The following is a 24,413-nucleotide window of genomic DNA, read 5'->3' as shown; positions in this document are numbered from 1 at the left end:
TGGATGGAAACAGAGATCATCTTCTCCTACAGGAGTTATCAGGAGTCTGATAACAGTGTGATAGAAGCTGTGCTTGAGTGGTGGTATGTGCTCTTGTATCTTCTGCCTGATGGAAGAGGGGAGAAGAGTGGAGTGTGTGGGGTCTTTGCTGCTTTACCGACGAAGCTAGAAGTGTAGACAGAGCCCATGGAGGGGAAGCTAAGCTGTCTGCAACTCTCTATGGTTTGTTGAAGTCACGGGCAGAGCAGCTGCCATGCCAAACCATTAAGCATCCAGACAGAATACTTTCTATGGTGCAGTCGGCAGGGAAAAAACAAATTTCTTTTGCATCCTGAGAGGCTAGAGGCGTTGGTGAGCTTTCTTGGTCATGACGTCTCCATGGTTGGACCGGAACAGGCTATCGGAACTTTAAGCTCTCAATCTCGACATCGTTAATGTAGACAGGAGCATTGGCATTGCCCCTACTCCGTTCTGAAGTCAATGGCCAGGTCATTTGTTGTCATGACACCACATCACTAGGCCATCTCTTTTCTGTACTCCGACAAGTTGTTAATTGAGATGTGGCCCACCATAGTGCTATCATCTGTAAACTTGTGAGGGAGTTAGTGGCCACACTGTCATTGAGTGTACATAGTAGTAGTAGTCATACTTTATTGATCCCGGGGGAAACTGGTTTTCGTTACAGGTGCACCATAAATAATAAATAGTAATAGAACCATAAATAGTTAAAAAGTAATATGTAAATTATGCCAGTGAATTATGAAATAAGTCCAGGAACAGCCTATTGGCTCAGGGTATCTGACCCTCCAAGGGAGGAGTTGTAAAGTTTGATGGTCACAGGCAGGAATGACTTCCTATGACGCTCTGTGCTGCATCTCGGTGGAATGAGTCTCTGGCTGAATGTACTCCTGTGCCCACCCAGTACATTATGTAGTGGATGGGAGACATTGTCCAGGATGGCATGCGACTTGGACAGCATCCTCTTTTCAGACACCACCGTCAGAGAGTCCAGTTCCATTCCCACAACATCCCTGGCCTTATGAATGAGTTTGTTGATTCTATTGGTGTCTGCTACCCTCAGCCTGCTGCCCCAGCACACAACAGCAAATATGATCTCACTGGCCACCACAGACTCGTAGAACATCCTCAGCATCGTCCGGCAGATGTTAAAGGACCTCAGTCTCCTCAGGAAATAGAGACGGCTCTGACCCTTCTTGTAGACAGCATCAGTGTTCTTTGACCAGTCCAGCTTATTGTCAATTCGTATCCCCAGGTATTTGTAATCCTCCACCATGTCCCCACTAACCCCCTGGATGGAAACAGGGGTCGCTGGTACCTTAGGTCTACCACCTTTTTCACATTAAGCTGCAGATAATTCTGCTCACACCATGTGACAAAGTTTCCTACCGTAGCCCTGTACTCAGCCTCATCTCCCTTGCTGATGCATCCAACTATGGCAGAGTCATCAGAAAACTTCTGAAGATGACAAGACTCTGCGCAGTAGAGGAGGGAGTAGAGTACGGGGCCGAGGACACAACCTCATAATAAATTATTACAGTACAGTATACTACATATGTGGCCTCAACAAAGACCCTTTATAAGTGAAGTGTGGCTTTGAGAATGAGGACATCCATTATGTCCAAGGTTACAAGGGGGCATGAGAGTTTAGCAAGAGGCAAAGATTCCCTCAACTATTTGGTGAGAACATTAAAACGCCTTGAAAAGCACCAGGAAGAGTGGCAGAGAAGGAGCGAGCCGCTCATGGGGGTTCGATGAAGTGGAGATCCAGCAGCACGCACAACACCAACGGAGGAAACTTCGGAAAAGTTTGCGCGTCTTCAAGCAGAAGGGGACGGGGGCGGGGAGTCGGGGGGCGGTGGCTGCTCCGAGCGCATGCGCGAGCGGTGGGGCTTTTGCTCTTGCGCAGTGCAGACGATTTCGGCGCAGGCGCAGAGGCGGCAGTGCCCGCAGTCGGCTGCGAGCAGTAAAGACGATGGCGAGCTGAGAGCAGCGGGTAATTAAAAACACCCACTCCAAGGTCAGTCGAACCGCTTTCTTCGCGCTGTTGGTTGTTTTTGCTTGCTTGTTTTTACAGTACGATGAAACGCCGTGGTGGTGGGGAAACAACATCTTTATGTAGATGTGTGAGGGAAGCGACAACCAAACCTGACGGCCTTGACGGAAGTCCCTGCTTACCGCGTCCTCCCTATTGGTCGGTGGTCCCTTGTGATGTCAGGGGTACCACAATTGATTGGGGGCTGCGTTGTCCGTCACTTTGATGGACGGGAACGCTACAAGTTAGGTTGCGGTGGGGGAGCGCTCTGAAGTTGCTGACATCGTTTTTTAAAGGGATGGATGGATGGATGGAGGGAGGGAAATGGGATCAGCTTCCAACCTAGGGTCTTACTCGGCATTTACAAAACAGGCTTCATACCTTCTCAAACACCACCTTATTTACAATGGGGAACATTGGCACTTGCTCTGAGAATAAACATTTAGTGCACATTTGATTTGGAAATCGAGTAATCGGAGCTTAAATACTTAAATCTTTTAGTTTCATAATCCAGATAAGAGTATTGATGTGGGAACCCTTTCCAAAGTGGCTTTAAAAGGCACTTATTAAAATAAATGCATACTGTTTTGACAGCTGAACTTGCGGGCCTATAGGTCAGATTGAGGTGGAGGATGTTTTTAATCTGGATGGGAAGGTTAAGAGGTTATGAGCGCTGAAAAGACGTATTTGCGATTCCTGGCCCTGTGAAGATGCCAGGTTCCAATCACTGTACATGGGCAATTAAAATTAACTTGCCTTTATAGTTGATAACGCAGATATTTCTAACGGGATGGGTGCATTCTCAAAACCAGTCAGCACTACCAGGAAATAATGCTCTTTATACTCTTCACTGAGTCATGATTGACGAAGTGTAATTGATATCTCAAACTTTTATATAGGGTCTTATGAAAGTAAGGATCAAATATCATTCACAAATTCATCTTCAGGCTTTTGAGAAACCTCCTGGTATATTTTTTTTAATGAAAAAAGTGGTTGCAGCAATTCAACAAGGCATACAACCTGAAATTTATACTCTTCGCAGACATCCACAAACCCTGAAGCCCCCCTCCTCCCTTCCATCGCACAAGCAGCAGCCGAACCATCGACCCTCCCCCTCCCCCCACTTGCACCAGCAGAAGCATCGAACACCATCCCCCCAAGCAAGCAATAGCAAAAACCCCCGAAGCAACCTTGATCTGGAGTCCATCAAAATTTACAGTCCAAAACCCAGTACTTTGGTATTTCAGACAGGCTGCCTCTCACCAGCAAGGGAGAGCGAAATGGCTCCTGCAAGAACGAGAGTGGAGACCAGTAACTCACTGCTCCAATGAGCAGTCTTCAGCGTTGCTTCTCCAAGCCACCCCTCCCTCCCTCATGTCTCCGGTCTCGATGACCAACAGGCTGTTACTTACCATCAAAGAGAGAGGGAGGATCGGTCCAGTACAGGGCCTTCTTCCAGCAGTTGTCTCAATGTTTTAGTCTCCCATCAGAATCAGGTTTATTAACACCGATGTATTGTGAATTTTTTTTTGGCAGCAAACCATAAAAAAGTTAAAAGTTACGATAAAGATAAATATTGGAAAAGAGGAATGGAGAGGTAGTGTCCATGAACTGTTCAGATGGCAGAGGGGAAGAAACTGTTTTCAAAATCAATAGGCTTCTGTGCCTACTGCCTGTAATGAACAGAGGCTCTTTGATGGATGCCACCTTCTTGAGGCATCCCCTTGTGAAGCTTTCTCAGTGGTGAGGACGGTTGTGCCTGTGATGAGCTGCTTGAGTCTACAACTCTCTGCAGCCTCGTTCAATCCTGCACATTGGAGCCTCTGTACCAGATGGTGACACACAATGCTCTCCTCCATACACCTGTGGAAATTTACTGGAGTCCTTGGTGGTCATCGTCTTCACCCCACCACCACTACTGTGACGTAGGCTGGTGACAGCAGCTCGCCTGCGTCCTGTGTCCTGGGCCAGTCCCTCACGTTGTCCCCGGGTGTTGCCCATCTTCTTGGTGTATCCTCCCTCTCCCAGGATAAAGTCTTTGGAGCGTCTGCTGACATTGCTGCTGCTCTGGGTTTCTACGCCATGGCGTTGCTAGTGCCAAGCTCAACCCTCCTCCTTTTGTGGCCGGGGTTGGAAAAGTCCTCAAACTCCTAAACCTCCTCCTCAAAGGGCAGTTAGGTATGGACAATTAAATGCTGGCTCGCCCTGCAAAGCCCACATCCCTTGAATGAAAACTTTCTTAAGAAAAAAAGTGGTGAATGTTGTCTTGCACAGTATTGTGGTGATGATATGCTACAGGGACACGGCACATAATGAACAAACGATATGCTACAAGATCCTGTAAGTGACACTGAGTTGGAAGAGTGTGGTTAATTAACTTTTGTTTGCTTGGAGAAAGGATTAGTTCTGTAGGCTGCCCTAGAATTATTGCCCTAGGATCAGGAGGATTGCAGGTTGTTGGTTCGTGCCATTGTAACCGAGCCAATAACATATCTTCTCACATAATCATACACCTCGCGTTTTATATCACCCCGTCAATCTTCAGGCCATACCACTCCGGGACTTGTGCAGATATTATTTTGTGACTGCATGTGGCTGTAGGTACTGTGTTTTGTAAACACCAAATACTCTGCAGATGCTGGGGTCAAAGCAACACTCACAACACGCTGGAGGAACTCAGCAGGTCGGGCAGCATCCGTGGAAACGATCAGTCAGCGTTTCCACGGATACTGTCCGGCCTGCTGAGTTCCTCCAGCGTGTTGTGAGTGCACTGTGTTTTGCACCTTGGCCCCAGAGAAACAATACTTTGTTTAGCAACACAGAAAAATGCTGGAGGAACTCAGCAGGTCAGGCAGCATCTGTGGAAATGAATGAACAGTTGATGTTTTGGGCTGAGACCCTTCATCAGGACTGGAAAGGAGGGGGGAAGTTGCCAGAATGAAAAGGTGGGGGTAGCTAGAAGGTGGTAGGTGAAGGAAGACAGGTGGGTGAGAAAGGTGAAGGGCAGGAGGATAGCTGGAATGTTTTGTTTAGCTGTATGCATGTGTATTGTTGAATGACCATAAACTTGAACTTGACGCAATTGAACAGTGGTAACTGCCACAGTGTAGTACCCTCTCCCTTAATGTGATTAGGTTTCTTATTGTCATATACGTTGAGGTACTGTGAACAACTTGTCTTGCATACTGTTAATTAGATAATTTCATTACAACATTACTCAGAGCATTGACAACCTCCAAGGTAAGACAAGAACAGAATGCTGAATAAAGTGTAACGGCTAGCGGGAGAGTGCAGTGCAGGTAGACAATAAGGTTGCAAGGCCATAATGAGGTTGATTGTAAGGTCAAAAATCAAATTATCATCCTAGGCGACCAACTATTCAGTAGTCTTCAAGTAGCGGGATAGGAGCTGTCCTTGAGCCCGGTGGTACATGCTTTCAGGCTTTTGTATCTTCAGGTCGATGGGAAGAAGGAGGGAGAATGTCCGGGATGAGTGGAGTCTTTGATTATGCTGGCTGCTTTACCGAGGCAGTGAGAAGGACGGAGAGTGTTCATGGAGGGGAGGCTGGTTTCCGTGATGTGCTGAGCAGTGTCCACACCTCTCTGCAGTTTCTTGCGGTCACGGGCTGTACCAAGCCATTAAGCATCCAGACAGAATGCTTCCTCTGGTCCATCGATAAAGATTAAGAGTCGACAGGGACGTGCCAAATTTCTTGAGCCTCCTGAGGAAGTAGAAGTGTTGGTGAGGTTTCTTGGCTGTGATGACTTTGTGGTTGGACCAAGACAGGCTGTCGGTGATGTTGGTGAAGTCCTCAACCCTGTTAACCTCAGCTCTGTTAGGAGCAGGTGCACTGTCTCTCTTTCTGAAGTCAGTGACCTTACTCTTTTGTTCTGTTGATATTGAGGGAGAGGTTGTTGCCATGACACCACGTCTCTTTCCCTTATTCCAAATTATCAGTATTTGATGTACAGTCCAGCATGGTGGTATCAACTGCAAACTTGTAAGTGGGGTTTTGTGGACCATGTAGTCATGACATGTAAGGCCCCCAGGCTAGCCAAGAGCAGCAGGAGGGATTGCACGACACAGCAATAAACTGGAAAGGCTGCAATACAAGTTGTGAGGATATTACAGAGATTTGAGGGTTTGTGTAACAAGGAGGGGCTGGTTATCTCGAGACACTTTTCCCTGGACTGAATGAGACTGAAGGGTGAGCTGGTATATGAAATGATGTGGAGCTGCAGTGTTTTTCCCCAGGGCAGTGGAGTCTAATACCAGAGGGCATATTTTGAAAGTGAGAGGGGAAAGATTTAAAGGAGACAGAGGGGAGCAGATTTTTCACCCAGAGGGTGGTGTGTAAATGGAACAAGGTGCCAGAGGAAGGTACATTTATGACATTTAAGATATCTTTGGACGGGTACCTGGCTAGGAAGGGCTTGAGGAGGTATGTGCTAAACACAGGCAAATAGGACTTGTGTTAGGCATTTTGGTTGGCATGGACAAGATGAGCGGAAAAGCCTGTTTTTCATACTGTATATGACTATCATTTCTGTTCTTGTCCTGAGTTATTACGGGAAGCAAGGGAAGGAATTACTATGCCTTTGGTAATGATCTTTATGTCCTCACTGGCCATAAATGTTATTCCTTTGCTCAAGAAAAGGAGTATGGATAACCCTGGGAATTATAGATCAGTGAGTCTTCATTCAGTGGTGGGCAGATTATTGAAGAGGATTCTTAGAGGCGGGATTTATCAGTACTTGGAGAACACTCCCTCTCCTGATGAAGGTTCTCAGCATGAGATGCCAACTGTTTATTCCTCTCATTAGATGCTGCCTGACATGCTGAGTTCCTTCAGCATCCTTTGTGTGTGTTCCTCAAAGTGGGATTATCTCATTATCCTATTGAATGCTTAATAAGATTAGTGTGGCCCTGAGGCTGAAATGCTCCTAATTTTGTGGAGATGGAGAAGTATTTTGAGTCTGACTATTTTCATTCTGTTGTCCTAAGAGCAGTTGTGATAATAAACCTGATTCTGAAGTGCAATGTATAAAAGGCTCTGGGACTGATGATTGCATAGGAAGGCATAAGGGCACTCAGGCTGAAAACGGGCAAAGGGAGTTAGTTAGCTTTGCAACACTCACAGCACGCTGGAGGAACTCAGCAGGTCGGGCAGCATCCGTAGAAACGTTGACTGATCATTTCAACAGATGCTGCCCAACCTGCTGAGTTCCTCCAGTGTGCTGTGAGTGTTGCTTTAACCCCAGCATCTGCAGAGTATTTTGTAATTAGATTCGCATCTGGCCGTTGTGAGTCTCTTGATCCCTCAGTCTATATGTTTGTGACCCTAGCCCTAGCTGTTCTGCACTTTCTCTGTAATTGTGGCACTACAAGTTGAAACTCAATGGTCAGAGCTGGGAGTTGGGGCACTGGAGGCTTGGTAGCTTGTGCTGGAGTTGGATGACTGTCAGTGTGTATGTGTGAGAGGGAGGAAAGTAGCTTGTTTGCTGCTGTTCTGAACATTGTGGGCATGCTATGTTGGTGCAGCAATGTGTGGAGATACTTGTGGGCTGTCCCCAGCACGTCTTTAGGCTGTGCTGGTTGTTAATGCAAATGAAGCATTTGATGTCAGTCAGTCAGCGGGTGCCGTCCCAAATCCGGGGTTGGCGGCTATGCACCTCCATCTTCTTCCATCTTGCGACAGCTTGTTCTCGCTGGCCGCCTTGGCACTGCCCGCCGCCGCCCCCGCTGAACTCGAGCCCGAGGCCGTGTCGGCCTCCAGCCGCGGCTGCTTCTTCGAGCTCGGCCCTTCCTTAGGCGAAGGCCTTGGGCAGGTTCAGGCACACGGTGCAGTGCCCAAGTTCATCATGTCTCTTCTAACTAAGTGCATAGCATACGATTCGTAGATATGCAGTGAGGCTTTAATCTCTTCCACGGAAGATGGCCGTTGGCTCACAAGGAATTCATCTGCCCTTTGTCAGGTTTTGTTTTTTTTTTAGTCTTGCTGGGTGTCCTCACACCCTCCTCACCAGACTAAGTCTGGTGGGGGAGCCGGCCCAAGTCTCCGACCACTTGACCACGGCCCCCGGCCATTTGATGTCCATGTGTTAAATAAATCTGAACGTGAAAAATCGATATTTACTCTCCTCTATAGATGCTGCTGAGCTCCTCCAGCATTTTGTGTGTGTTGCCATGTTCTGCATTCTCATTGTTATTTCCCTTCGTACGACCTTGATGTACTTGTGTCTCTCCGGATACCATTCAAAACAAAGATGATCACTGTTTCTGTGACTCTGGGTCATTGGAGAGAGGTGCTAGGTTCGGGACTAGGAAGATGTGGCAATCGGCACTGATAAAGGGTCTTGGTCCAGAACATCGACTGTTTATTCCTCTCTATAGATGCTGCCTGACCTGCTGAGTTCCTCCAGCATTTTGTTTTAGTGACGCAGTGTGGAGCAGGCCCTTCCGGCCCTTCGAGCCACACCGCCCAGCAACCCCCTATGTAACCCTGGCCTAATCGGGGACAATTTACAATGACCAATTAACCTACTAACCAGTACGCCTTTGGACTGTGGGAGGAAACCGGAGCACCCGGAGGAAACCCACGCGGTCACAGGGAGAACGTACAAACTCCTTACAGAGGACGCTGGGATTGAACTCTGAAATCCGATACTCTGAGCTGTAACAGTGTCACACTAACGTCTATGCTACCTTGGTGCCTGAGTGTGTTTATATGTGTCACTCTGGATTTCCAGCATCTGCAGAATCTCTTGTGTCCAGCATGCCCTTAAGTGACAGCGATCATAAATCAAACCAGGTTTACAGAAATCTAACTCTCCTGACTGGGTGTTTTTATTCCCCCTGGGGACAGCACTGGCAGCCGGTCACCAACTTGACGTTGTTGTTTTCTTCTTTACTGAATGATCAGTGTGTCCTAAGACAATCGATAGTCTGAAGCACAGTGGCCATCATACAACCTGTGGGTGTTTCTGCCAATAACGAGTGTATTGTGCCTAGCAAAGTCTTGATAAATTCTGAATACAGTGAAGGGTCCTTTGTTGATCTGCTCTGCTTGCCATATAGTTGTACACACAGGGAGTAGATGGGCTTTGTTAACATGGAGGACGCCTGGTTCTGCCTCCAGGCTATGCCTACACCCTACTCCTGTGTCTTAAATTTCATAATTAAAAATTTCCATGACTCTGGTTTATTTTGGTAAGGTTGTTCTTGTAGTTTTCCACTCCCCCTCATTACTTTATTCAGACTCTGTCCCCTGCCCATTTTACCCCTCACTTCATGCCACTTGCCAAGAGGCTTCATGTCAAGTGGGTCGATAGCTTTAAATTCACTGGCGTTAGTTAGCATATCGGAGGATCTGTCCTGGGACTAGCACCAGAGTGCCATTACAAAGAAGGAACTGTAGTGCCTCTCCTTTCTAGAAGTTGCACAGATTCGCACGTCACCTGAAAATTTTACAAACTTCTGTTGATGCACAGTGAAGAGTGATTGCTTGCCTGGCAGTTGGCCTGATATGGAAACAGTGATGCCCAGGAACAAAACCCTCAGAAAGTGGTGGATACACCCCAGTCCATTACGTGCAAAGCCCTCTCCACCAGTGAAAATATCTACAAGGAGCACTGCCACAAGAAAGCAGCATCCATCATCAAGGGCCCCCACCACCCTGGCCATGCACTCTTCTCACTAATGCAATCGGGAAGCAGGTCCAGGGGCCTAGGGTCCGGAACAGTCATTACCCCTCAACCACCAGACTGCTGAGCCAGAGTGAATTAACTTCACTCTCCAACCCTCAATTCTGGACTGATTCCACAACCTACACGCTCACTGTGTTGTCTGAGGACTAAATTATTGGCCTGGCACAAGATGAACCTACCTCATCTGCAGAAAAGAACTGTCGGATGGTTTACATCTGGCAGCATGGGTGCTGTCGGGATGCAGTTCCATGGCCCCTGCCAGTGCAGCATAGTGCTGGGAGTGTCAGGTTAAGGATAATTTTCCTCCAACTCTTGATTTTTCCAAAGTAATTTAAAAACAAAATGTCTTTAAAAGTGATACTAAACCTCATTCTGTTCCTGCAACCAATGGTACTAGTACTTGTTATCTATGACAATTCCTTCCATCTCTCCCCAACTCATCTGATCACCCTATTCTACCTCTTTCTTATTGGGGTTAATTTGAAATGAACTCTTGCCAAGCCAAACTGTGGAAAAACCCTGTGCTCGCTGTGTAGATTTGAATCAGCGCTGCATCATGGGCACTGGCCTCCCCAGCATCGAAGGCATCTTCAAAAGGCGATGCCTCAAAAAGGCAGCATCTGTCATTAAGACCCCCCATCATCCAGGACATACCGTCTCATTGCTACAGAAAGTTGTAAACTTTTCTAGCTCCATTGTGGACACTTGCCCCCCCCCCCCCCCCCCAGCTTCAAGGGCACCTTCAGATGGCAAAACCTCAAAGGCAGCATCCATCATTAAGGACCCCCATCATACAGGACATGCCCTCTTAATGCTGCCATCAAGGTGGTGGTACTGAAGCCTGTATACACACACTCAACATTTCAGGAACAGCTTCTTCCCCTCCACCATCAGATTTCTGAATGGACAATGAACCCATGTACACTACCTCACTTTTTTTTTTCTTCTTTTGCTCTCCTTTTGCACTAACTTAATTTTTAATATATATTTCTTATTGCAATTTATAGCTTTTATTAGATATTGCACTGTACTGCTGCTGTAAAACAACAAACCTGATTCTGATTCTAATTCAATGTCATTCAGACAGTGAACTAATTCCACACATTACTGGTGATTGAATACGAATTTGTTCCAGTATATAGAGTTTCATGAGGGAAGGAAGAACCTCTGGTCTGACATATCCTGCAGTTGAATATTTCGGAATCAGGTTTAATATCACTGGCATATGTTGTGAAATTTGTTGTTTTGTGTCAGCAGTATATTCATAGTTCAAAGGTACATTTAATGTCAGAGAAATGTATACAAAGTCCCCCCAGCTCTGCCCACCCACACATAAGCTGCAGCAAAGCAACGATCCCCCCCTCCTACACCAGCAAAAAAAAGCATTGGTGCTCCCCCCCCCACTGAGCACTCAAGTATGCAGCAAAGCATCAATAAAGACACAGACTTGCTGTACCCCAAAGACTACTCGTTCACCCGGTAATTTAACATACCTCTATCCCTCCCCATCCCCTCTCCCCACCTCTCTCCCCTCTCGGGAAAAAGAGGTGTCTCCGTTGGAGGTGTTATTATTTATTGCAATACATAATAATAAAAACTATAAATCACAATAAGTATATAAGTAGAGCAAAAAGAGAGAAAGGAAATACTGAGGTAGTGTTCATGGGTTCAGAAATCTGTTGATGGAGGGGAAGACGCTGTTCCTGAAATATCGAGTGTGTGTATGCAGGCTCCTGTACCTCACCTTGAGTGTAGCAATGAGAAGAGAGCATGTCCTGGCTGATAGGGATCCTTAATGATGGATGTTGCCTTTTGAGGCATCGCCATTTGGAGGTGTCCTTGATGTTGGGGAGGCTAGTGCCCATGATGGAGCTGGCAGAGTTTACAACTTCCTGAAGTTTTGTCTAAAGATCCTGTGCAGTGACCCTTCCATGTCAGACAGTGATTCAGCCAGTTAGAATACTTTCCACAGTACAGTTGTAGAAATTTGTGAGTATCCTTGGTGACATACGAATTCTCCTCAAACTTCTAATAAAGGCATGCTGCTGTCGTGTCTTTGTGTAATTGCATCAGTATGTTGGGCCCAGGATAGATCTTCAGAGATGTTGACACCCAGGGATTTGAAACTGCTCATACTTTCCACTTTTGATCCCTCGATAAGCACTGGTGTGTGTTCCCTCAACTTCCCCTTCCTGAAATCCACAATCAGTTCCTTGGTCTGACTGATATTGAGTGCAAGCTTGTTGCTGTATGTCTCCTCATCACCATCTGAAATTCTGCCAACAATAAGTGTGTCACTGGCAAATTTGAGTGTGCCTAGCCACCAGTCGTGTGTGTAGAGAGAGTAGTGGGCTAAGCACGCATCCTTGAGATGTGTCAGTGTTGATTGTCAGAGAGGGGGAGATGTTATTTCCCATCCACACAGACTGTGGTCTCCCAGTGAGGAAATCAAGGATCCAGTTACAGATGGAGGGATGGAGGTCCAGGTTTTGGAGCTGGTTGATTAGAACTGAGGGTGTGATAGTGTTGGGTACTGAGTTGTAGTCAATAAACAGCAGCCTGATGTAGATATTGTGATTGACAAGGCTGAGTGGAGAGCCAGTGAGACTGCATCCACTGTAGACCTATTGGGGTGATAGGCAAATTGTAGTGGGTCCAGGTCCTTTGGCAGAAATTGTTTCCCACCACCTAATTGATTTTATGTGCACTCCCCAACAGTGCTTGGCCAATAACAGTGGCCTTTTACTCAATTGCTGAATGTCGATCTTACTTGCAAGACCAATGGATAATGCACACTTCTGATTGTCCCTTGAGTGTGCTGCTGTCTTATACTGCTAAAGCCTCTGTGGCAAAATTGCTGTAGTCTGGGAATTCCAGGTCTTGACCCACCAGCAATGGAGGGACAATAATAGATAACCAAGACCGGCTTTACTCTCACCACCATTAAGTAGATCTACACCAGGGGTTCCCAACTGTTTTTATGCCATGGACCAATACTATTAAACAAGGGGTCTGTGGATCCCAGGTTGGGGACTACTGATTTACACAGAGCACTCTTGCAGGAAAGAGCATCCATCATCAAGGTCCCCCAACATTCAGGCCATATTCTCTTTTTGCTGCTTCCATGAGAAGAAGGTATGGGAGCCTCAGGATTCACATCACCAGGTTCAGGAACAATTATTACCCCTCAACCATCAGGCTCCTGAACCAAAAGGGATAACTTCATTTGCTCCATCACTGAACTTTTCCCAACCTATAAACTCATTTTCAAGGACTCTTCATCTTATGTTTCGATATTTATTGCTCATTTATTTATTATTTCTTTTGTATTTGAACAATTGTATATTGGATGTTTGTCTGTCTTGTTGGGTGAGGTCTTTCATTCTAATATGTTTTTTGGAATACTAGAAAAATATGCTCACTAGAAAATGATTATCAGTGGTGCCACATATGTATTTTGATAATAGAAACATAGAAACATAGAAAATAGGTGCAGGAGTAGGCCATTCGGCCCTTCGAGCCTGCACCGCCATTTATTATGATCATGGCTGATCATCCAACTCAGAACCCAGCCTTCCCTCCATACCCCCTGACCCCTGTAGCCACAAGGGCCATATCTAACTTCCTTTTAAACATAGCTAATGAACTGGCCTCAACAGTTTGCTGTGGCAGAGAATTCCACAGATTCACCACTCTCTGTGTGAAGAAGTTTTTCCTAACCTCGGTCCTAAAAGGCTTCCCCTCTATCCTCAAACTGTGACCCCTCGTTCTAGACCTCCCCAACATCGGGAACAATCTTCCTGCATCTAGCCTGTCCAATCCCTTTAGGATCTTATACGTTTCAATCAGATCCCCCCTCAATCTTCTAAATTCCAACGAGTACAAGCCCAGTTCATCCAGTCTTTCTTCATATGAAAGACCTGCCATCCCAGGAATCAATCTGGTGAACCTTCTTTGTACTCCCTCTATGGCAAAGATGTCTTTCCTCAGATTAGGGGACCAAAACTGCACACAATACTCCAGGTGTGGTCTCACCAAGGCCTTGTACAACTGCAGTAGTACCTCCCTGCTCCTGTACTCGAATCCTCTCGCTATAAATGCCAGCATACCGTTCGCCTTTTTCACCGCCTGCTGTACCTGCATGCCCACTTTCAATGACTGGTGTATAATGACACCCAGGTCTCGTTGCACCTCCCCTTTTCCTAATCGGCCACCATTCAGATAATAATCTGTTTTCCTATTTTTGCCACCAAAGTGGATAACTTCACATTTATCCACATTAAATTGCATCTGCCATGAGTTTGCCCACTCACCCAACCTATCCAAGTCACCCTGCATCCTCTTAGCATCCTCCTCACTGCTAACACTGCCACCCAGCTTCGTGTCATCCGCAAACTTGGAGATGCTGCATTTAATTCCCTCATCCAAGTCATTAATATATATTGTAAACAACTGGGGTCCCAGCACTGAGCCTTGCGGTACCCCACTAGTCACCGCCTGCCATTCTGAAAAGGTCCCATTTATTCCCACTCTTTGCTTCCTGTCTGCTAACCAATTCTCCACCCACACCAATACCTTACCCCCAATACCGTGTGCTTTAAGTTTGCACACTAATCTCCTATGTGGGACCTTGTCAAAAGCCTTTTGAAAATCCAAATATACCACATCCACTGGTTCTCCCCTATCCACTCTACTAGTTACATCCTCAAAAAATTCTATGAGATTCGTCAGACATGATTTTCCTTTCACAAATCCATGCTGACTTTGTCCGATCATTTCACCGCTTTCCAAATGTGCTGTTATCACATCCTTGATAACTGACTCCAGCAGTTTCCCCACCACCGACGTTAGGCTAACCGGCCTATAATTCCCCGGTTTCTCTCTCCCTCCTTTTTTAAAAAGTGGGGTTACATTAGCCACCCTCCAATCCTCAGGAACTAGTCCAGAATCTAACGAGTTTTGAAAAATTATCACTAATGCATCCACTATTTCTTGGGCCACTTCCTTAAGCACTCTGGGATGCAGACCATCTGGCCCTGGGGATTTATCTGCCTTCAATCCCTTCAATTTACCTAACACCACTTCCCTACTAACATGTATTTCGCTCAGTTCCTCCATCTCACTGGACCCTCTGTCCCTTACTATTTCTGGAAGATTATTTACGTCCTCCTTAGTGAAGACAGAACCAAAGTAATTATTCAATTGGTCTGCCATGTCCTTGCTCCCCATAATCAATTCACCTGTTTCTGTTTGCAGGGGACCTACATTTGTCTTTATCAGTCTTTTCCTTTTTACATATCTATAAAAGCTTTTACAGTCCGTTTTTATGTTCTCTGCCAGTTTTCTCTCATAATCTTTTTTCCCCTTCCTAATTAAGCCCTTTGTCCTCCTCTGCTGAACTCTGAATTTCTCCCAGTCCTCAGGTGAGCCACTTTCTCTGGCTAATTTGTATGCTACTTCTTTGGAATTGATACTATCCCTAATTTCTCTTGTCAGCCACGGGTGCACTACCTTCCTTGATTTATTCTTCTGCCAAACTGGGATGAACAATTGTTGTAGTTCATCCATGCAACCTTTAAATGCCTGCCATTGCATATCCACCGTCAATCCTTGAAGTGTCATTTGCCAGTCTATCTTAGCTAATTCATGTCTCATACCTTCAAAGTTACCCCTCTTTAATTTCAGAACCTTTGTTTCTGAATTAACTACGTCACTCTCCATGTTAATGAAGAATTCCACCATATTATGGTCACTCTTACCCAAGGGGCCTCTCACGACAAGATCGCTAATTAACCCTTCCTCATTGCTCAAAACCCAGTCCAGAATAGCCTGCTCTCTAGTCTGTTCCTCGACATGTTGGTTCAAAAAACCATCCCGCATACATTCCAAGAAATCCTCTTCCTCAGCACCTTTACCAATTTGGTTCACCCAGTCTACATGTAGATTGAAGTCACCCATTATAACTGCTGTTCCTTTATTGCACACATTTCTAATTTCCTGTTTAATACCATCTCCGACCTCACTACTACTGTTAGGTGGCCTGTACACAACTCCCACCAGCGTCTTCTGCCCCTTAGTGTTACGCAGATCTACCCATATCGATTCCACATCTTCCCGGCTTATGTCCTTCCTTTCTATTGCGTTAATCTCTTTTTTAACCAGCAACGCCACCCCACCAGTAATCAATTTACTTTGAACTTCTGGTAACTTTCCAAGGCAGGGCAGTTTACAGTTTGGAGGATTTGCTGGTGGTAAGATTTGGCATGTTGCCCGAAACATTGACAAACTTTTATAGAAGAAGATATCTTAACTGGTTGCATTGTAGCCTGGTATGGAAACGCCAATGTCCAGGAACGAAAAAGCCAATGAAACATGGTGGATACAGTCCAGTCCATTACAGGCAAAGCCCTCTACACCACTGTAATCAGCATTCATCACCAAGAACCCTCGCCATCCAGGCCATGCTCTTTTTTCCACTGCTACCATCAAGCGCTATGTACAGGAACCTCAAGTCCCAACCACCAGGTTCAGGAACAGTTATTACCCCTCAACCGTCAGCTTTCTGAACCAGTGTGGATAACTTCACTCACCACAGCTCTAAACTGATTTCACAACCTACACTTTCAAGAGCTCTATAACTCATGTTCTCAGTAGTAGTTTTTTTATTTGCATAATTTGTCTTATTTTACATATTAGTTGTTTGGTCATCTTTATGTATAGTTTTTCTTAAATTCCACTGTATTTCTTTATTTTTCCTGTAAATGCCTGCAAGAAAACAATTCTGAAGGAATGTTCTGGGGACATCTATGTACTTTGATAATAAATTTACTTTGACTTTGGTGGTGTTCCCCTTTGCAGTAAAGGTTGTAAGTTTGTAATGTGCTGCAGAAGACTTGATGTGAGGTTACTTCTTGCTGTTTGCAGGATGCATACTCGCATCTCCATTTGCAGGATGCAGACTCGCATCTTGCGCTGCCTGCAGGGTCCAGCCACACCGAGGCAGCGGTGAAGCGAGCTGTTGATCTGGGTCGTGAATGTGGAGTCACTGAGGGAATCCAGTTATCCTGAGTAGTGTTGTGCTCCTTGAGTCAGAATCAGAATCAAGTTTATTGTCACTGGCATGTGTCGGTGAAATTTGTTGTTTTGCAGCAGCCATACATAATAAAAACTAAATTACAATAAGGATATATAAAAATAAATTTAATAAACACTGCAAAAAAAGAGGGAAAATCGTGAGGTAGTGTTCATGGGCTTGTACATTCAGAAATCTGATGGAAGAGGGGAAGAAGATATTTCTGAATTGTTGAGAGTGTGTCTTCAGGCTCCTGTACCACCTCCTTGACAGTAGCAATGAGAAGAGGGCATGTTGCAGATAGTGAGGGTCCTTCATGATGGATATCCTTTTTGAGGCATCACCTTTTGAAGATGTCCTCTGTGCTAGGGAGGCTGGTGCCCATGATGGAGCTGGCTGAATTTGCAACTTTCTGCAGCTTTTTCTGATCCTATGCATCGGCTCCTCCATGCCTGATGGTGATGCGAGTAGTTAGAATGGTCTTCGCGATGCATTTGTAGAAATTTGTGGCAGTGGATGTCGTGTCTTGAAGCCTATTGTGGCACAAGTGCTTCTACATTCATAGCATCTGATTGTGCTGGTAACTGGTTCATCAGGAGATTTTAATGATATAGTTATGTTGATATTTCCTTTTGTGGGGAAGGAACATCTACCTTTCATTTCCCTCTGTGGGGTTGATTGATCTCCTTTGTAGAGAAAGAAAGAGCAGTGAGTTTCCTGAACTGGACAGCACTTCACTGTATTATCGTTACCTTCCTGTAGAATATTTTTCCGTTCAAAGTAAATTTATTATTAAAGTATTACTATATACTACCTTGAGATTCATTTTCTTGCAGATTTTATTCTGTGCATGTCTGCAAAAACATGAAACTCAAAGCATACTTAAATAATAAATTTTTAAGTTTTTATCCTCCATTTTACCATTCCTCTTGAATTTTAAAGTAAATTTATCATCGGAGTGTATATATTACCATGAGAATAATTTTCTTGCAGTCATTTAGAGGATAAAAAGAAATACAATAGATTTTACAAAAACTATACATCAACTAAGACAGGAACCAACCAGTGTGCAAAAGAAAGCAAACTGTACAAATTAAATCAATACTGAGAACAGGAGTTGTAAAGAACCCATGAGAGTTCAGAGTTTCTGAACAGTTTCTGTGGGACCTAACAGTCCTGAACCTCCTGCCCAGTGGTAGTAGTGGAGGCCGTCTCTCTAAGCACCAGACAGCCGGTGGTGGTTTGTATTTAGCCAGCTCTAGCATTCTCAGCTTGCAATGTTGCAGTCCTCAATTATTTACATCCTCGTTGTTGCTGTCTTTGTCCTCTGCATAAGCTCCGCACATAGCAGCTCAACACATTGCTTACATCAGTTCCAGCATGGACAATGGAATCACGAGGAAAGCTGCAGATGCTAGAATTTCAAGCAACTTTATGGACAATGGAAGCTGGGATAGCGACAGTACTGGAGTGGCTGCTCATCCTGGAAAGAGAGTGAAACAGTTCACCTCCCCCCCCCCACCCCCGCACTTCTTTGTTCCTTTAGTAATCTCCACCTCTGCCCATAAAGACTTTGCGAACATTTTGAAATAGAAGGTGGCATTTACAGACATCCCACCCTGCAAAAACTCATTTCAGGGAGGTAGCACCATCAATTTGCAGGAGACTTCCGGGAGAGGTGAGATGTCTGCAATAGAGTAGCTCCTTAGCAGCTAGCCAGCTAGTTTAAATAACGTTAGCTATGCTAATGAACGAATGACACCAACTCACCTCAACATGTCTTTTACAGTCTTAACCCACCATGGGCAATAGAAAAGTCACTGTTGCAAACAGTGCAGCGAGCAACACTGTCATTATTTTTGACCCCTATTAGGCAGGGGTACACTTTAGTGTAGTCTGGGGTGACGTACGTTTTATATTTTTTTGGAACACTCTGCCATGGCGCGCTCTCGCTTGCGCTCTCTCTCTCGCTCTCTCTTGCTTTCTCTCGCTCACTCTCAAAAAAATGGATTTCCGTGATATTGTATATAATTTGCGGGCATCAGGGAGCCACTATTAATATGCGGGAGACTCCCGGAACTTCCGGGAGAGGTCGGATGTCTGCATTTAGTTCTAGCAAGTGCCCTCAACCAGTTAATCTGACTGCCTCTTCAGATACCTCCTCAAGTGTTTTGTAACTAGTGAAGTTATGGAGATACAGGCCCTTCAAATCCACATCAACTAAAAACCTTAAGAGATTCTGCAGATGCTGGAAATTCAAGCAACACACACACAAAAAAATGCTGGTGGAACGCAGCAGGCCAGGCAGCATCTACAGGAAGAGGTACAGTCGACGTTTTGGGCCGGGATCCTTCGTCAGGACACTGAAGGGTCCTGGCCCGAAACATCGACTGTACCTCTTCCTATAGATGCTGCCTGGCCTGCTGCGTTGCACCAGCATTTTTTGTGTGTGTGTTGCTTGAATTTCCAGCATCTGCAGATTTAAAAGATCAGCTTTATTTTTCACTTGTACATTGAAACATCAGTGAAATGTGTTGGGGATGTGCTGGGAAAGCCCTCAAGTGTTGCCATGCTTCTGGCACCAGGATAGCAAGTCTACAACTCATTACTCTAACCCGTAATTCTTTGGAATGTGGGAGGAAACCAGAGCACTCAGTCACGGGGAGAACATACAGGACCTGAATCGGATCTTGCAGCGGGCGCGGTAAAGTGTTGTGCTAACCACTGCCCTGCCGTGCCACCTGTGTAGACTAATCCAATGTCAATCTCACTTTTTATTCTCTCCATGTATTCCTCAACTCCCACCCTGCATTCTGCCCTCACTACACACTGAGGCCAATTTACAGTGGCTAGAATCAGTTCATGATGATTGTGGCCTCCTGTGTATCGGTGAGACCCGATGTAGATTGGGAGACCGCTTTACCGAGCACCAACGCTCCGTCCGCCAGAAAACTAGTGATCTCCCAGTGGCCACCTGGGTGGTGGCAGAGAGCTTGGTAGTCTCAAGGCCTGGGAGAAGAAGCTGTTATCCCTGTGGCATCTTTATGTTCTCCCTGTGACCACTTTGGTTTTCCTTCAGTGCTCTGCTTTCCTCCCACATCACGAGGGTAGGGCATGCGGGTCAGGTAAGCTGGTCAGAAAGAGGGGCTGGTGTAAATATTCCTGTCTGCATCAATGGGCGAGAGGGTTGAGAGCTTCAAGTTCCCAGGGTTAGGAGATGAAATCTCAATGTTGTATAATGTATGCATACTTTGATAATAAATGTACTTTGAGCTTAGAACATCATCAATAGCCTTTCCTGCTCCAACCAGGTGCACACCACAGTCAAGTCAACTCACTCGATGCCTCTACTCAGGAGGCTAAAGAAATCCTCTCAGGTGAGACTTGACCTGTTGAGTTCCCCATTGGCTCTTACCAGTTTTATCAATGCACTTTGGATGCATCACTGCTTGGTATGTTCTACATGTGATTGTAAGAACCTGCAGAGTCGTGGACACAGCTCGGCACATCACAGCAACCAGACTCCCCTCCATGAACTTCTACTGCACTTCCTGCTGCCTCTGTAAAGCACACAGACACCACCCATCCCTGACATTCTCTCTCTTCCCCACTCCCATCGGAAAGAAGGTACAAAAGCCTGAAAATATGGACCACCAGGCTCAGGGTCATCTTCTACCCCACTGTTACCAGACTCTTGAATAGACCTGTTGTATGATAAGATTAGATTAGATACAATCTTGGCCTCGCATTCTACCATGTTAACATCTTGCACTTCATTGTTTACCTGCACTGTGCTTTTTCGGTAGCTTTTATACTTCGTTCTATAATGTTTTTTGACATTGTTATTGGTTTATTATTATCACATGTACAGTGAAAAGGTTTTCTTGCATACAGTTCATACAGATCAAATCATTAAACAGCACATTGAGGCAGTACAAGGTAAAACAACAACCATATAGAATATTGTCTGTCTCCCATTTCATTTTGTCCCCTTAGGCTACCTGGCTTGACATGTCCATCATCTTTCACTCCTTCCCCTCTTCAGTAAGGGATCCCATCTCATCAGTCTCCTTTTCCTCTTTGTACTGGCCATCTCATCTCTCCCCTCTCGCTTCTGATAGAACAATATAGCAAAATACAGGTCCTCCGACCCATGATGTTGTGCTTTCACTTTTACCTATTTCAAGATCGATGTAACGTAGGGTTTTGAGCTGAAATGTCAGCAATTCCTTTACCTCCATAGATTGATTTGCTGTGTTCCTCTTCCTCTAACAGATTGTTTTCTGAACTCAACACTGAACTGATTTCACAACCTACAGTCTCACTTTCAAGGACTCCACAATTCATGTTCTCAGTTTTTATTATCTATCTGTCTATCATTTTGCTCATTGTGTGTGGTGCGTGGCCAAGTGGTTAGGGCGTTGGACTAGCGATCTGAAGGTCGTGGGTTCAAGCCTCGGCTGAGGCAGCATTTGTGTCCTTGAGCAAGGCTCTTAACCACACAATGCTGCAGTCTACCCAGCTGAGAATGGGTACTGGCAAAAATGCTGGGGGTTAACCGCGCGATAGACTGGCGTCCTATCCGGTGGGGGGGGGTGGGGGGGAGTCTCCTTCTCTCAGCCGCTTCACGCCACGGAAACCGGCATAAGCACTGGCCTGATGGGCCACAAGGCTCGTGACAGACTTTAATCTTAATCTTTTTGCTCATTGGTTGTTTGTCAGTCTTTGTCTAGTTTATCATTGGTTGTTTCGTATTTCTTTGCCCTACTGTGAATGCCCACAAGAAAATGAGTCTTTATGGTGACATATGCTGTACATGCTTCAATAATAAATTTACTTTTAACATACAGGCTTTTGGCATACAGGTAGATGGCAGGAGAATTGGGATGAGTCAGCGGGCAGAATATATTCCAGGGAAGTAGCTGGGAAATGCTGAGAGCCAGCATCAACAAAGGGATAAATGGCCTTTCTCAAATGTTGTAGGAAAATGTAATACCTTATATCTGTCTGAGTAGCCTCCAACCTGATAGCATTCACATCGATCTCTCTAACTTCCAGTAATTTCGCTGCCCCATCCACTTCTTTCTCTCTTTTTTCCATTCCCCATTCTGGTTCCACTGTCATCTCCTATCAGATTTCTTCTCCAGTCCTTTACCTCTTTCACCTAACCCCTCCCAGCTTCTTCCTGCAGTCCCCCCTCCCCCTCACCTGTCACCTACCGTCTTTTCCTCCTTCCCCTCCTGCTGCCTTCTTATTTTGGCTTCCAGCCCTTTTTTTTCCAGTCCTGCTGAAGGGTCTCTGACCGAACATCGACACTTTATTCCCTTCTGTAGATGATTCCTGACTTGCTGAGTTCCTCATGTATTTCGTGTGTGCTCCAGCATCTGCAGAATCTTTTGTATTTCAGAAAATCTGAAGGTGGTCAGTTGTCACTCAGCTGTCAGTTTGAAAAGCAGCTTGCTTGGTTTTGTAACACTGTTCTGGTACTGCCTTCCGCAGCAGCCTGCGTTTCGTGGGCCTGTGATTTGCAGCCGCTTGTTTGAGTGCTGGTCACCAAGCTCCCATTCATCAGTGTGCTAAAATTGCGGTCGTGTCCCAAAGCCTGTCGCTCAGCACCGAGTGCAATCTTGAGTTGGGTGTTAAAAGCAAAAGTGTATGGCGAGCTCATGTGCAACTCGGTCAGCGAGAGAGGTTTTCTGCAGCTGAACACAAACATAGACATAGAACAGTACAGGCCCTGCGGCCCACAATGTTGTGCCTACTCCAAGTTCAAACTGACCCTTCCCTCCCATATAGCTGACCACTTTTCTGTCATCCATGTCCCTAATGTATCTGCCTGTACCACCACCCCTAGATGATGGAACCCAGAACAGTATAGTCCATTAACCCATGGTGTTCTGCTGACCTTTTAACCTACTCCGAGGTCTATCTTATCCTTTCCTCCCACTTGTCACCCGTACAGGAGCATAGACTGCTGACAGCAGCTTGCAGAGTCCTCTGTCCTGTCCTGGAGAGGACCCAGAATTAAACATCCAGGGATATCAGGTAATACAGAAGGATAGGCAGGAAGGTAAGGGAGGTGGGGTAGCACTCTTAGTAAGGATGAGATCAGGACGGTAGTGAGAGACGATATAAGATCTAAGAAGCAGAATGTTGAATCCATCTGGGTAGAGATTAGGAATAATAAAGGGAAAAAAAATCACTGGTGGGAGTTGTCTACAGCCCACCGATTATTAACATTACAGTGGCACAGGCAATAAACACAGAAATATCTGAGGCATGTAAGAATGGAGCAGCAGTTATCATGGGGGACTTTAACTTACACATAGATTGGGTAAATCTAGTTGGTTGAGGCCGTCTTGAAAAGGACTTAATAGAATGCATATGTTATAGCTTTCTTGAACAGCATGTTACTGAACCTGCAAGGGAACATGCTATCTTGTATCTGGTCCTTTGCAATGAGACAGGTAAAATTAGTGATCTTGTAGTTGGGATCCTATTGGAAAGAGTGATCACAGTATAACTGAGTTTCTGATACAAATGGAGGGTGCAATAGTTTGATGTAAGACCAGTGTATTATGCCTAAACTAGTGAGACTACAATAGGATGAGGGAGGAGTTGGATAGGGTAGACTGGGAACACAGGCTATATGGTGGGATGGTTAAAAGCAAGGATAGTAAGTGTGGGAAATAAAGGAAGACATCAAAGTAAAAGCTCGTGTGTACAAAGTTGCCAAGAGTCATGGGAAACTGGAAGATTGGGAAAAGTTTAAAGAACACCAAAGAGTCACTAAGTGAGCAATAAAGAAGGGGAAGATAGATTATCAAAATAAACCAGCACAAAATATAATACGGATAGTAAAAGTTTTTATGATTATATAAAGCAGAAAAGGGTGGCCAAAGTAAACACAGGTCCTTTGGAGGACGAGAAGGGGGAATTGATATTGGGTAATGAGGTAATGACCAAGGCTTTGAATGACTATTTTGTGTCGGTTTTCATGGTGGAGGACACGTCTAACATGCCGAAGAGAGATGATATGGATGCAATGGGAGGTGAGGACCTCCATACAATAGTATCACTAAAGGGGTAGTTCTGAGCAAACTTGTGGACCTAAAGGTAGACATGTCCCTTGGTTCTGATGGAATGCATCCCAGGGGACTGAAAAAAATGGCAGAGGTTATCTTTGAGGCTTTGGTGATAATTTACCAAAATTCTCTGGACTCTGGGCAGGTCCTGGCAGGTTGGAATAAGGTAAATGTCGTGCCACTGTTCAGAAGAGGATGTAGGCAAAAGGCAGGTAACTGTAGGCCAGTTAATACAACATCTGTAGTTGGGAAAATGCTTGAAGCTATCATTAAAGAAGAACTAGGGGGGCATCTGGAAAGAAATGGATCCATCAGGCAGAGGTGGCATGGATTCAGCAAAGGCAGGTCCTGTTTGACAAACTTACTGGAGTTGTTTGAAGAGATAACAAGTGCAGTGGTTAGAGGGGAAGAGATCGACGTTATTTACTTGGATTTCTAGAAGACGTTCAATAAGCTGCCACATAAAAGACTTATCCATCAGATAAGGATGCATAGAG

At 45.3% G+C, this 24,413-nt stretch overlaps 1 protein-coding gene across 2 annotated transcripts in view; it reads left to right on the top strand.

The window, feature by feature from the left end:
- The first annotated feature begins 1,944 nt into the window (after positions 1–1,944).
- Positions 1,945–24,413, top strand: part of pi4kb (phosphatidylinositol 4-kinase, catalytic, beta) — a 131,495-nt gene continuing 109,026 nt past the window's right edge. For both annotated transcript variants that reach the window (XM_063041711.1, XM_063041710.1), the window contains exon 1: positions 1,945–2,038. The gene's annotated coding sequence lies outside the window, so the exon portion shown is untranslated. The remainder of the gene's footprint in view (positions 2,039–24,413) is intronic.

The sequence above is a fragment of the Mobula hypostoma genome, chromosome 2 (genome assembly GCF_963921235.1).
Source record: "Mobula hypostoma chromosome 2, sMobHyp1.1, whole genome shotgun sequence".
NCBI classification, from domain to species: Eukaryota; Metazoa; Chordata; class Chondrichthyes; order Myliobatiformes; family Myliobatidae; genus Mobula; species Mobula hypostoma.
Note: the sequence above shows the minus strand (reverse complement) of the source record. Positions and strands in the feature narration are given on the sequence as shown.